Source organism: Talpa occidentalis, unplaced genomic scaffold, assembly GCF_014898055.3.
Source record: "Talpa occidentalis isolate TD23 unplaced genomic scaffold, MPIMG_talOcc4v2.1 talOcc4.9, whole genome shotgun sequence".
NCBI lineage: Eukaryota > Metazoa > Chordata > Mammalia > Eulipotyphla > Talpidae > Talpa > Talpa occidentalis.
The window spans coordinates 47,588,992-47,603,635 of record NW_023605305.1 but is presented as its reverse complement, the minus strand read 5'-3'; the positions used below and the strand labels follow the sequence as shown (position 1 = coordinate 47,603,635).

General features: G+C 43.8%; 1 protein-coding gene across 1 annotated transcript in view; it reads left to right on the top strand.

Annotated features, from left to right (window-relative positions):
• The first annotated feature begins 13,880 nt into the window (after window positions 1–13,880).
• Window positions 13,881–14,644, top strand: part of PTGFR (prostaglandin F receptor) — a 264,047-nt gene continuing 263,283 nt past the window's right edge. Inside the window, exon 1 of the mRNA XM_054691270.1 lies at window positions 13,881–13,898. The gene's annotated coding sequence lies outside the window, so the exon portion shown is untranslated. The remainder of the gene's footprint in view (window positions 13,899–14,644) is intronic.

Here is a 14,644-nt window from a genome sequence, read left to right as displayed (position 1 = left end):
TGGCCCCGCTTTGGGCCAACCCTGTTTGGCTGGGCATGTATCCACAAGGGGATGGGTACCTCTGGGTGCTTGATTTGGAAACTATATACTTTCTCTTTTCTTTTCTAAGCACCAATTACATTAAAGTTCTTTTCTATTGAAGTCTTATGCACTAGTATCTCTTGTGTCTTAATGCAGCGGAAGGCAGAACCTATTTAAAGCAGACATGCTTGGGACCACAGTATAGTTAAAGGCCAAGGAACCCCCAAATCCAGGACCTCCAAAACCCAACAGTAGTATTAGTGTCCTTCCTTGCCTGATGTCCAGTATCTTAAAAACCATTATTTAATATATTTGTCAGTTTTTATTTGTTGCAGATAGAAGAATCATTCTGGTCCCTGTTACTCCATATTGACCAGAAGCTGAAGCTTAGCTGTGCCCTCTTCAATGGTCTCTTACTGACCTTGTAACAGGGTGGTCCCCAGGAAAGGGGGAGGTTCCCTGCCCCACCCAAGGGAGGGTGATCTGTGCCACCATAGATATGGTGGAATAAAAATTAAAAGGGGGGATTGTAACAGGGTGGTCCCTAGGAAAGGGGGAGGTTCCCTGCCCCACCCAAGGGAGGGTGGAGCTGAGCAGGAAGAGGAGAAGCTGCAGAAGAGACTGAGGAAGGAAGCAGGATGGAGCCAGGAGACCTGGAGGAGGCGCATGGAGCCTAGAGACACGTGAAGAAACTGCGCTCGTCTTTTGGTCGTGGACTGGGTGACACAGATGTGGGTGAGACCCGTGGGGAGGTGACAATGGCAGCTTTTATCTTGATGTTGATTTTGCTCTTTTCCTTCCGGGCTTGTCTGGTTGTTTCTGGCCCTTTTCTGTGGGTCCCCACTCGAAGATGCTTTAGACTTGGGGCAGGCTTTGGGGCCTTGCTCTGGGCCAATCCCATTTGGATGGACTTTTACCCACGAGGGGATGGGTAACTTTGGGTGCTTCATTTAGAAACTAGACTCTTTGTCTTACCTGTATTGTTTCCTAGTTTTATTAAAGTTCCTTCCCATTAAAGTCTCATATGTTTTGTGTTGATGCAGCGGATGGCAGAACCCATTTAGAATAGGCAGGTTTGCGGGGTTTGGGCTGCCCCTCTCCCTGTCCTATAACAACCTCACTTCCTTTCTGTACTAGATTTATATTTGCTTATTGCATTTGTTTACTCATAAATTCCCTTGTAACAGTGACTTTCTTATTGCTCCTTTTGTCTTTCTGTCTGCATCTTTTCTGTTCCAGTTTTTGCAGATGATCTTAAAAACCATTGTGTTAAATGCCCTCCTCTGAGCTACCTGGATGTTGTGGAACAGGTTCTGTTGATGAGCTTGTTTCATCATCAAGCAGATGCACCATCACCTCAGTCCCCTGTGCTCCTCCCTCTCTTAGAAGATTTAGAATAATTCAATTTACAATTGTCATGTCTATGCCTTTCTACCACACTAGAGTATAAGCTTCTTGGGAGAAGAGGTGGCCCTACTTATCACTGCATTCTCACCATCTGATAGACTGCCTGGGACTTAATATCTCTTCTATCTATGGAAGGAGCAAGCATAAGATCTGCCCCCAAGTGGTCTTATCTTTGTTTTTCCTGCTATGAAGAAAACTCAACAAAGAAACTCAGTCTTTCTTAGCTGTCTTATGCCATTCTAATTTCTCATGACCGTTTCCACTATAAAATTCACCTTGAGAGATGGCTATTTTGGGACTGACCCACCACATAAAAGAAGTTAAAAAGCATTGAGGAGATTTTTGAGAGGTTGTTAACTCTGAGGTACTTACCCAAAATGTGCTGTCTTTACAGAACTTGTCAAATTGTTGTAGTGCTAATGTCCTTTCAGAGTTCTATTCTATGCTGATTTGCAGTATCTAAGCAACCTTTCCAGGCTTTTGGTTTCCATCTCCATTTAAATAGTGAGAAGGCCTATAAGGTAAATTCCAACCTAAATTTATTCTTAGTAAATGTGAGTAGCCTCTGATTCTAAACACTTCAGCCAATAAAAGAGAGTTAGATAAGCATTTTGACAAATAAGAACTGTGGGCCTTGAGAAAAGTTATCTTCTTAAATGTTTTAATAATTTTAATAATCTTGACCTAAATTAACTCCTATATTTACAAAATACTGAGTACACAGTCTGGCACAGAACAAATGTTCATTGTTATCTTTTATTGTTGTTGTTAATAAAGTATTTTCTTTTGCATGTTTTCACTCAATCCCTGTCATAATTCTTTGATACCATATTATTGCTAGATCATGGTGAAGGTTAAAGAAGTGATTGCTGTGGCATGGTACACATAGGAACTCAACAAAGCCTGCATTCTTTAATTATAAGAACAGCCAGCATTACCAATATTGATTATATAAAAAGAAATGTCCTAGAATGGGGAGAAGTGGCTATTCATAAGGCCTTAACAAGAAGGATTTAACTTATTATGGGAGTCATAGTGATGGCCTCCCCCAAATGCCCAAAATCCTAATTCTTGGAACAAGTGACTATGTCAAGATACATGGCAAAGGGAAACATAAGTAGTAGATGGAATTAAGGTTGCTAATCAGCTGATGTTGACCATTGTAGCTTTTATGCCCATTTTATACATAAGGATATATAAGCTCAGAGAGGCAAGAAGTGGATCCAAGTTCATTCAGCTATTGTGTACTAGTTTTCTTTGCTGTATAACAAGTGTAGTACCTTAAAACTGCTCATTTATTTTTTTTTTAAGATTTATTTATTTATTTATACAAGCACTGGGTACAGTCAGAAACACGGGAGGGTGAGAGAATTCACCAGAGCCAGAGGGGAGACTGAGCAGGCAGACTGATGAAGTACACTGCTGAGGGGAGCAGTGGGCAGCAGGAGAGGTCTGCGCGCCATGTGGGACCCTCGCCCGGTGGCTGGGGATCAAACCAGCCTGCAGAGTCTGCTGGCAGCCTCGCAACCCAGCACTCAACTGCTGCGCCACCGGGGAGGCCCAAAACTGCTCATTTATTAACTCAGTTCTGTAGGTCAGAAGCTTGGTCACAGTGAGGCTGGATTCTCTGCGTGTGTTCTCATAACACAAATCTGAATTTTGGTCAGGATGTATTTTTCCCCCCCTCCTGGTGCTCTGGAGAAAAATCTGCTTACAAACTGATTCTTGTTGGCCAAATTAATTCTTTGTTAATGTAAGATTGAAGTTCCTATGTTTTTCTGGATTCTAGCTGAGGCCACTTTCAACTCCTTGAAGCCATTTGCATCCCTTCTCATGTGGCTCCCACCATCTTCAAACCAGTAATAGAGACTCACCCTTGTGTGGATTCTCTCTCATGCTTTTCATCTTTTTTTTTTTTTTTTTTTTGGGTCAGGAAAGCCCCATCCATCTTAAGGGCTCACTTGACAAGGTCAGACCCACTGAGGCTCTCTTTTTCAAGGTCAACTATGGCAAATAATATAAAATTATTAAGGAAATGCTATGCATTACATACCAAAGTCAAGAGAGAAGAACATGTCACTGGGGTTATGCTAGAATTCTGCTCCCCACAAAGGGGCAAAGCCAGGTTTCAAACCATATGTAATGATGCCAAGACGTGTGCTCTTTGCACCAGACTAGTCTTTGCATGCAAAGAGAAAGATCCTCACTTCTTTTTAATGCAAAAGGTGGAGGCTAAGAATCAGGCTTCATGTTAAGAAGGGCAGTGCAGGACCTTAGGTGTTGCTGAAGATGCTGTGTATTATTTGATCTTCCAGCTATTCTGGTTGGGGTGGGATGGCAGTTGGATCCACAATGCCTCCAGATTTTGCTGGATCTCCTCCTTCAACTGCTCAGAGTCCTGTGCCAGGAAATGAGTGCATTCCTTGGTAAAGGATACCAGTTTCTTCTGCACAGCACCTGCATTGCTAGTGACAGATGCTAGTTTGTTTTGCCTTAGTATGTTGCAGTTTGTCCTTACAGGTTCTTGTTTGTTTTCTGGTTCTAGTTTGCTTTGCTCTTCCATGATTTATGTACAGCTTGTTTTCTAATCTGGCAGAACTACTGACCCACAGTGCCTTTGGAGAGACCACCAGACACAGAGGCAATTGCAGTCACTGCTTTTTTTTTTTTACCAGTTCCTATCTTCATGGTCTCTGATTAGTAATTTTTCTGTGATCCTCCATCCTTCATAACTTCTCTACGGTTGTTTTAGGCTTAATCTCTACAAAAAAAAATCACCAATCATTGTAATTCTGTTTCCCTGATTGACTCCTGTGTGATAGAACATCTCTAAGAGCTTGTATGTGTGGTTTGTGCCATCTGGAAAGTCTTTTTACTTTTCTCTGTTGTATTTCAATCTATCCTTCAGGGATGAATTCAAATACCATCTCTTTTATTAGTATGTCCCTGATCCTCTTAAGTAACACTGTTGCTGCTTCTTTTGGGATTCTACAGGTCTCTTAGCACAACTTTGTTAGGAAATTTGCTCTTTTATGATAACTTTATTAGTGTCATTGTATCTCTGAAGCCTAATACAATGTTGCATTCATAAAAGGCATTTGAAATGTGTAGACTATATAGTAAGAACAATAATGTTGTTCCCAGAGTTTTAGAGTAAACAGTAATGCATATATGTATTTGCAGAATTTTAATAACTTGTTCAGGGTTATGTAGATAATAAAGAACCAAGCTTCCAAACTCCAGTATTTTTTTAGGAAGCAAAATACTGGTGGAGATTCTGAAGAGCTGAATATTTCCATAGAACTAATTATCTTTGTTACAAGATTGAGACTAAGACTAAAAAACATTTCAGTGATAATCTACAGAAAAATCCCTATCATCATGAAAACCATACTACTTTAAGGAAATTAAAAAAATTAGAAATAAAAATAATATTCACTTCTCTTTGATATAGTGAATGTCTGTGGTGCTCTGATGACATATGTACATGCTATTGTTAATTCTTACCATTTATTCTTTTATTCATCTACTCATCATCCTTCTACCCACCTGTTTATCCATTTGTTCCCTCTAAAGGGTTATTATAATTTATTGTAGGCATATTTATTTTTTGAGAATGGTAAATCTTCACTCTTTCTTCCTTTCCACATGTACAGAGATTATGTTATAATTTTTAGCTAATCTAGTTTACCAAAGATAAGAAATAAGCATTTTATTTTAAAAATAGAACCCTGACATAGATTAGAATAATTAAGCAAAGAAAACTGAGCCAAACTCAAAAGAAAGAAATGAAAATCTTCAAGGCAAGAAATGTAGAGGAAACTCAAAACTAGAGTGTCAAGGGGAAAGTGAAACTGAATAGATATTAGATATGGTAGATCCAGATAAAGTCCTTTTTGAAGGAGGTCAGGAAATTTAATACTTCCACAAAATCAGGAAATAAGGTTTCAGGACACAAGGTAGGGAACTGGAACTGAGACCACTGCATAATCAGAAGCTTAGTGGGACTGCCCACTGCACAGGATGGTAACTAGAAGAATATGACACAACGGCCTGGGAAAGCTGGGTGGCATCCTGATATTGTGAGATGCCAAGTTGAAAAGAAATATATACACTGATCTAGAAAATGAGACCTATAGAGACAGATGGAAAACTGTCTCTACAGATGATCAGAGATTACATGTGGGACTGTAAGAAAATGATGATTACATCTTATATTAACTGAAGAGACTCCATCTTTTATCACTGCTATCTTGGGCCTGTGACTGGTGATTGCCCTACCCTGGAAAGGTAGCCAATCTCCCCATTGTTTCTTTCACATGTATTAATCCATACTCATGATCTATATATAACTCTATTAATCTTAGTGGAATAAAGGTCTCCTTATGCAAGAAAGATCACCTGTACTAGGTAGGGTGTAAGAAGACCTCTTTAAAATAAATTATCTTTTTTTTTATGTGTAGAAGAACTGGAGTGTAGGCCAGAGGAGTCAGGGGTGAGAGGATTCACCAGAGACAGAGTAGAGAGCAGAACAGGTGGATCAACTGAGCTACACTGCTGAGGGTAGCAGTGGGCGAGTCTGGAGAGATCTGCTGTGCCAATTATGTTACATCCCTGGTGGGGATGGAACTCAGGCTCAGGCCATACTGGTGATAGCGCTAGGACTTAAAGCCTACACCTCCAGGGAGGCCCCAGAAGACCTCTTTTGAGGGGGAGGTATGGATCCCTTCTTTAACTGATGCCTGCTCCCAGTTCCAGTGTTGAGAACCTTTCTAGAGCAGTATGGGCCTGCACTAATTACCTGAGTGCTCCCTGAACACCCCCAAATGCCAGCCAAATTGTTACAAGTAGTCCAAGGTAAACTGGAGAGAAGGACATGAAAAAAGAGAGTTAGTGATTGCAGCCACAACTTGGCCTTCACTGTGTGCCTTGAGAACAGTTATAGAAGCTGAACTAACAACAAAGCAGAGCACCATGAAGTGCAGGACATTTTAAAGATCAAAAGGGAATAGTTTGTTCAGGGGATCTGGATCTGATGAGTGAAAGATATAGCAACAGATAGAACATTTAGAAATGAGGACTTTTATGGTGGCTTGCAAGCAGGGTCACCCAAAATTGAGAGCCAAGATTAGAGCACTCATAGCAAAGGAAAGGTGGAGCCCCAAGACTTAAGATCCCTGGAAGAGTTATAGTGAGGATTACAAATATGTGTTAGCAGAAGATGAAAAGGAAGAATTTGTGTGTCTCTGGGTTGTGTCCCCACCACCCCCAGGCTATTAATCTAACAGAAAGCACAGGTTGTCCATGAGTTGGGATGAAAACGAAGAATTACTGGCAGAAACTACTGGCACATCCACTGAGCTGTATAGTTAGCCAGTGGATTCAGAAAGAAACGAAAAAGAAATGTCACCACATAGCTCTCGTGCTTGTGGGATCCAAAAGGAGATAGATTATGTTAAATGGAAAGGAAATGCCTAAAATGGCAGTGGTAATTAATCACCCAGCATTATGGCAGTGAATATTCACTGCAGGGCAAGAATAAAATCAAGCAAGTAACCAGCTTGGCTGACTGAGTTATGGTTGAGGTTAGATTAACCTGGCTTAATGGGGAGGATATGCCCTCTCCCTGGTGAGACAGAATTCTATGGAGGAATTACAAGGTGTAATTAAAGAACTAGGAATGAGACACACTGTCTATGCTGAGCACTAGAGGGCCTGCTAGGGAATTGTTTACTGCTGGGATGAAAAACTGGATTACAGCCTGCACCCAGGTCACGGTGGGGTACTTTCGTGCGGTATTGAACCCTTTCGTTGCTGTCCCATACACAACAGGGGGCACTAGCTGACCTGAGTGAAACCAGCAGAGCTAGACAAAAGGGACACGGAAAGGTTGATAAGTTTAGGCCTCCCTTTAAAAATAAACGGACCACAAGGTGAAGGGACCATCAAGTGAGTCGAAACAGCTGCAGATACATCTTGTCACGGCAGAAACAGAGTCTGTAGATAAACAACCTAATGCTACTCTCTTCTCTCAGTGGCAAAAGCTGCCACCAGCAAAGTGCTTTTTTCCTCTAGCTCCCTAATGGAGACAGAACCCAGTGCTACCCCTTTAGTTCCTGAGGGGCAGAGGTGGGTTCCCTCATCCCCTCTCGTATAGGAAACCAGCCAACATTGCCTGTTAGTGAGGACACATGTTGAACTCAATAATTACTAATTTCAGTCCAACAGGCAGCAAGTATTGGCCATCATTGACCTGGAGCTGAATGTACTTTGATTTATAGAAATTCAAATAAATTTCAAGGGCCTGTCAACATTATTGATGGGTATGGAGGAAAAACAATGAGTCAAACAAATGTTTAACTAAATCTAATCAAGTTAGATTAATATCACCAAAATTAGATGCAGCCTTTGTTTCACTGATACCTGAGTATATTTTCAGAGTGGGTATATCAAAAGGACTGCATATTATACTACTATTGGTGAATTCTGACTTTGCATTAATAGATGGCCAAATCTATACAATCTGGGCATGCAAAATGGGCCCTAGTTATGTTGCCAACTCCTCAAAGTGATAAACACTAAACACGAGCCCTTACCAGGAGGGCATAAAGAAATTACAGCTACAATATTGTAGTGGCAAGAATGGACACAGTTCAGATTTTCTATGATGCCATGCATACGGGGTAAAGGAGGAAAGAGTCCTGGAGCCTTCAGTAGCTTTTCAGGCTTTTCTTGGGATTTACTAGGCACCCAGGAGGCTGGCAGGCCTCCCAGCCCCCAGCAAGTCTTCGCTCTATCTGGGCTCTCCAGCGTTTTCTCGTGGCCTTGCTTCTCTGTTCTCTCATGGTTCTCTCTCTCTCTCAGCTTCTCTTCTGCTTCTCTGCTTCTTCTCTCAGATTCTGCTGGCGTCCCCGTGACACCACCCTTAAAAGCCCAATCTTAGCCCAGGTGAATCCCATCTACATATGCCCACACTCTACTCCAGGTGCCCGCCATCAGGCATGCATTGAGGACCGAAGATCCGTCATCTATTCTAATGGCAGAAGGGCAGAAAAGCCCGACATGTTTTACCTACCCTACAAATATAGAATCAGAAAAGGCAGGGGTAATATGCCCTGTACATAACCCATATGAGAAAACCTGATGGGACATGGAGAATGACTGAATGAGTTAAATAAGGTCACTACCATTGTGTGCAGTTGTTCCCGATATAACTGAGCTCCTAGATAGAATTTCAGGAACTTTAGGGATGTTTCACAGATTAATCTAATGCTTTCTTTAGCATCCCTTTAGATGTATCAGCCCAACCAAGACCAGTTTGCCGTCCTGGGATGGATGACAGTGGACTTTCCTCATGTTCCCGCAGGAATCTTTACATAGTCCCATACTTTGCCACAATCTAGTAGCTAGAGATCTGGAAGGATTGGAAGGATTTCCCTCGGTGACAGTTTCACTATATAGATGATATAATGTGTGCCCATGGAAATTTGCCTTTACTGTCTGAGGCTACCAGTAATCTGCAAGAGTTTCTAGTGCAACACCAGGAAGATCTGGGGACCCAAAGGGTCACTAAACTTTTTGGGAGTTGTTTGGTCAGTGTAGTGGCAGGATGGGCCACAGCGCTGGATCTCTATGATTGGCGCAGACAGGTGAAGGAGGAATCCTAGGAGCCCTCAGTGGCTTTTTCAGGCTTTTATTGAGTTTACCAGGTACGCAGCAGGCAGGGGTGCTGGGAGGCCGGGAGGCTGGCAGGCCTCCCTGCCCCTGGCGAATCTTCACTCTTCCTGGGCTCTCCAGTGTTCTCTTGTGGTCTCCTTCTTTCTCTTCCACCAGTTTCATTCTTCTGCTCTTTTCCATTCTCTCGCTTGTTCTCCTGGCATCCCTGGGACACCGCCCTTATAGCCCCAGTCTCTGCCCAGTGTACCCACCTACATATGCCCACACCCCACTCCAGGTGCCTGCCAGCAGGCATGCATTCAGGACTGCAGGGATCCATCATTAATCCTAATGGCAGGAGGGCAGAAAAGCCTGACAATCATTTACCCTATAGTCAGGTAAGACTAAGGTTGCACCAGCTGCCATAATAGGTAAAAATCCAAACTTTCCCAGTGCCGACCACTGTCGAGCAATTACAAATGTTTGTTGGCTATTAGGACATTGGGGTTTTTTCACACCCCATCTACCCCAGGTATGGAGTCCTTTATACAAATTGGTGAAAAAAGGGAGTGTATTCAGATAGGGGCAGCCCCAATATGAAGTCTTCACCCAGGGTAAACATTTAGTGCAGTAGGTATGGCTTTAGGCACAGGACAGGGTGGGTAGGATGTGAACTGGATATAGCCCGTCACTTTGGCAGGTTTGGGTGGGCTTGTTGCAACTGCAACAAGGAAGGAGCTTTGGAATGCACTTTCCAAAGAGCATTCCACAGTTATGGAAGTGTTCTGAAATTAGGTATAGCCCTATTGAGAAGCAATTATTAGCCATATATCTCATCTTGCAACAAAAAGAAAATCTGACTGGCACTGTACCCATAAAGGTGAAGAAGACCTCTCTCCCTACAGGAGGATGGATTAAAGACATTTGTAAAACCCAGTGCCTGTGCCCAGAATACTATGTTACAGAAGTGGCATGCTTATTTGCAACAAAGAAGCACCTATAATAAATGTCCTCTTTGGGAAAAATGCACCACCATATTAGGTTTAGACATGCACATAGACTGCGATGGCTCTCCTTCCCCTGTGTATGTGGGGGATAGGCCCCCGCCAAATGAGACCTGCTACACAGATGGCGTTTTCAGATGACAATCACTGAAATGAAGTCACCTGGGTATGCTGAGATTCAGACATCATGTAGGTAGTGGAAAGACAAGGACATAACCCTGACCGGCTAGGGCTCAGAGCAACATGGACAGTAGTGATGCACAGACGCACGCATTGTCTATTGCCATGGAAACTGGAAAGGATCCCGGGGGGCTTACAATGTCGATGGCACAATGACATCACGAGAAATGGACAAGAGATTTGGGCTGTATTCATGTAAGGGCAGGAACTGAGCACAGTGCAGGTTTTCTGATCCAGCAGACCAGGTAAAGGAGAAGTCAGAGTCCTCAGTGGCTTTTGCAGGTTTTTTATTTAGATTACCAGGTACATGGCAGGCATGGTTGCTGGGGGGCCGGGAGGCTGGCAGTCCTCCCAGTCCCCAGCAAATCCTCACTCTATCCGGGCTCTCTGGCGTTCTCTCTGCTCTTGGCTTCTCTGCTTCTTTCTCTGCTTCTCTTTTGGCTTCTATTTGTTCTTGGCATCTTGGCTTTTGCTGGCGTCCCCGTGACACTGACCTTAAAAAGCCCAGTCTTAGCCCAGGTGAATCCCATCTACCTATGCCCACATCCTACTCCAGGTGCCCGCCATCAGGCGTGCATTCAGGACCACAAGGATCCATCATCTATCCTGATGGCTGGAGGGCAGAAAAGCCTGATACCTTTTACCTTACCCTACAATTCACTCTAAACTTCATATTTGTTATTGGGAGGTGAATGTGTATGTGTAATTGTTTGCACCAAAAGTTAATCATTGATTCATCAGGAAGTACAGGAAGGCACAGTTACCTCTCAAAGTGGTAGGGAAATTCCAAAATACCAGGTATGAGACGGCCAAAGTCTACCTGGATTCCTCAAAGTAGTCTCCTGTGATGATATTCTAGTTGGAATAACTCAGATTTAGGGAAATGTTATGAGTGATTACTATATTCCACAGATTACTCAGTGCCGAGGTCAGTGGAGAATTGGAGAATGTACTTTAGAGTAAGACCAATTCCCATGGATAGATGGTGAGTCTATGCTAAAGGAGGGGAAGACTCTCATTCTAAAAGTTTGATGAAGACAAGGGAGCAAGATTAGGAATGGAATATAACTAAGGGGATAGCTCTGTGTGAGATTTTAACTTTTTAAATGCTTCCTCCTTGGATTTTAATGAAAGTCTTATTTATCACATGGTTAAAAGCATTTACTAGCCATATTATAATCTCCTTGGGTTATATCTAAACTATTAGTAACACCTGATCTCAGTACAGTGGAAAATCAAGGTGAGATCATATAAATATGTGTGTCCTTTCCATGGTCATCTCTGTCCTGAAACCCACTGGAAGAAATGACATCTTATCTAGGGGTCTGTGATCCAGCAATGGTCCCCAGTGGGCTAGAGAAGAGAGATCGAGCACATGTGGTAGAGCAGGAACAGTTGCTATGTGTATGGCCTGGCTCAGGATTGGATCTGAGACAAACGCCCACTTTTCCCAATGAAGGAAAGTGGCTCTGAAGCCACTTTTTCTAAACTCCTTTAGAATGATAAACTTTTTTTTTTTAAATAAAAAAACCCCAGACCCCTTAAGGTTTTAAAAAGCTGTATGTGGATTAAAGTTATTTTGATCAGATAAAATTTTTATGGGTAGAAAAATGAACTGAAGTGAGACTCCTAAACATATTTGATTTAAATAAATGTCACCTTTACTGAAACTCTCATGTAGGACTAAAAGGGATGATTTGTTCAGAGTCAGTCATGATGAAATGGAAAAGTTCTATCTGGGATAGTACTGTTTTGATAAGGGAACTTACTTGATAAAGGACATAGGGATAGTCTGTATGTTGATTCACTTAGCAATTATAATATATGTGTGTGTGTATACACAGACACATGCACATTTAGGTGTGACTTTATTCACCTGAAATTGACTCCTAAAAAAAGGACTAAGAGATTTACTCAATGATAAAATATAATCTGATTTTCTTTATAAAATGATTGGCAACAGACTTGAAAATACCACATTTCTCCAACTGCCTTTAGAATAGGCAATTTACAAAAACAAATATTTTGCAACTATTTCAAGAACATTTCTATACTCTAAAGGCCTGTGGCTTCCGATACCACCAATATGCTAATAATGGCTAAATTCAAATTTCTAGCCTGAATGATTCTATTTGACACTCAAATATCCATTACTAAGCAAATATTTTTCAGCTCCTACCTGACCAATGGACACTGAGGTAGATCTTTAATAAACTAACTAGCAAATTAGTGATGAACTAGCTAACAAGGTTCGTATCTGCAAGGAGCTAGTGTAGGAGAGTTAAGCAAGTAAACCCACAAAGGATTGTATCTTTCTAGAGTAGCCAGTGCCTTTGTGGAAAACGGTAGGGTGCTAAAGGGAAGGGTGAGGCATGAGTGAATCAGCTTGGAGATGGCTTTACCATCAGTGATCAGGGACGCTCCGAGGAGGCAACACTCTAAGACTGGAACCCAAAAGATTCGGAAGTGAAACCTGGACCAGCAGCCGTTGGGCTGCGGGGAAAGCCTGGCAGTTTCCTACCGCCCCCAAGCTGCGGCAAAAGTGGTCGCCATTTTGCACCGGGTCCCAGAAGCTGCGGTGCAAGCGGCAGCAGGTGGCGGGCATTTTATCGCCAACCACCAGTGGCCAGTTGGGGCTCAGGCTGCAGGCAGAGGTCAGCGGTGATGGCGGGCAGCAGTGGTTCCCCTACCATGCTGCCCCAGGGCACGCAGCCCAAGGCTCAACTGCAGGGAGGAGGATGGGGTCGGGGGCCAGCTCCAGTGCGGTGGCTGCCTCCACCTGCAGGCAGTAGAGAGGCCCCTAGATTTGTGCCTGGATTGTAGAATGGATGGATCAGGAGTGAGCTATGAGCTGATTGGTAATGGTCCAATCAGCCATAGGATTGATAACGGTCCAATCAGACTTGTAGGTGAGGGGGTGGGAACCCTGAAAGAGGATATTAAGGCCTGCCTGGCTAGCTAGAGATGCTAAGACTTTTTCACAGGTGGGTGCTCGCTCTGGGACACTGTTCTTGGCCTCCGAGGAAGGCTCAGTTGGTTCCTGATGTCCGAAGAAAAAAGCAGCATCCAGCAGCCCGGCTCCAAAGAAAGAAGCCAAATAGCAGTGCAGAGACTGGGCTGCCTGCCCTAGCCTCTGGGCTGCCTCTGACACTGTCTGAAAGGAGCACCAAAGGCCCTAGACCTGGTGTCTCAAAGAGCTGTTTGTTGTTGGTGTGGGCCAACAATTCACAAAGAGCTGTAACGCTGGTGTTTTTGGAGACCGCCTCCTGATGAATGGCATACTGGCCAGCGCCATCCAGCACTGGTGAAAGGTGACTGGCACTCTTTGTTTGGGTCACTTTGAGAGCTGTTAACTGCTCCTAGACAGGCACTGCCTCGAGGTGCTGCTGCCTCCCTTGCTGTCTGGCCCAGCGTCCTGTGCTGTGCAGCCTGGCTTTCAGACTGTTGCTGCGGGCTCCTGTGGCATCATCTCAGAGGCCCCCACCTGTGAGCACCTCCAGTTGTGGTGAGTTGGATCCTGGCCCTGCTGCCTGCAGGCAGCATGAACTCCAGGCTCTTGTTGACAGGACTGCGCCATCTTTGATGAGTGGCCTTTATAGTTTGGGACTTCTGGATCCTGCGGGCAATGAGGTGAGCTAGCCCACCACCTGTGGCAAAAACAAGTCTTTGTTTTCTGTTTGTTGAACAAACCCCACTGTTGTTCCCTGAACCTGAATGGTCTTGCGATTGTGCACGTGTAAGTAAAGAACCCAGTGATCTGTCCTCCACCCAGCTACTGTCCTTTGGACAGCTGGAGTCCCCCTGTACCCCCAAGTAGCCCCTCTGATAGTGCGCTCTTTAAGTGGCAGCCAAATTGGAGATGTGTTTGGGAGTGTATTGTCAGGAAGGCACAGAGCAGGTTTACTATGATCTGGGCAGACTGGTAAAGGAGGAGTCCTAGAGCCCTGTGCAGTTTTTTCAGGCTTTTAATGATCCTACACCATTTGTAGTGAGGCAACCAGGTGCAGGGAGGCCTGGCGGCCGGGAGGCTGGCAGGCCTTCTAGCACCAAGTGTATCTTGACTCTTTCTGGGCTCTCTGGGTGTTCTCTTGAGGTCTGTTTGCTGCTCTCTACTGCACCTCGCTGCATGGTCCTCTGCTGCTGCCCTTATATGCTCAGTCTCTGGCTCAGGGGTGCCTGCTCATGCACGCCCACACCATGCTCCAGGTGCCACCATCAGGGGCGCGGGTAAGAACACAGGTGTCGATCATTGATGCTAATGGTGGGAGGGCAAAATCCTGATCACTTTCATTTACCCTACAGGAGTCTTTCTCCATGTAAAGTTGGCATGTTTGAGACCAAAAGGTCAGTGTGGCTGGAATGGTTGAGTGGAAATT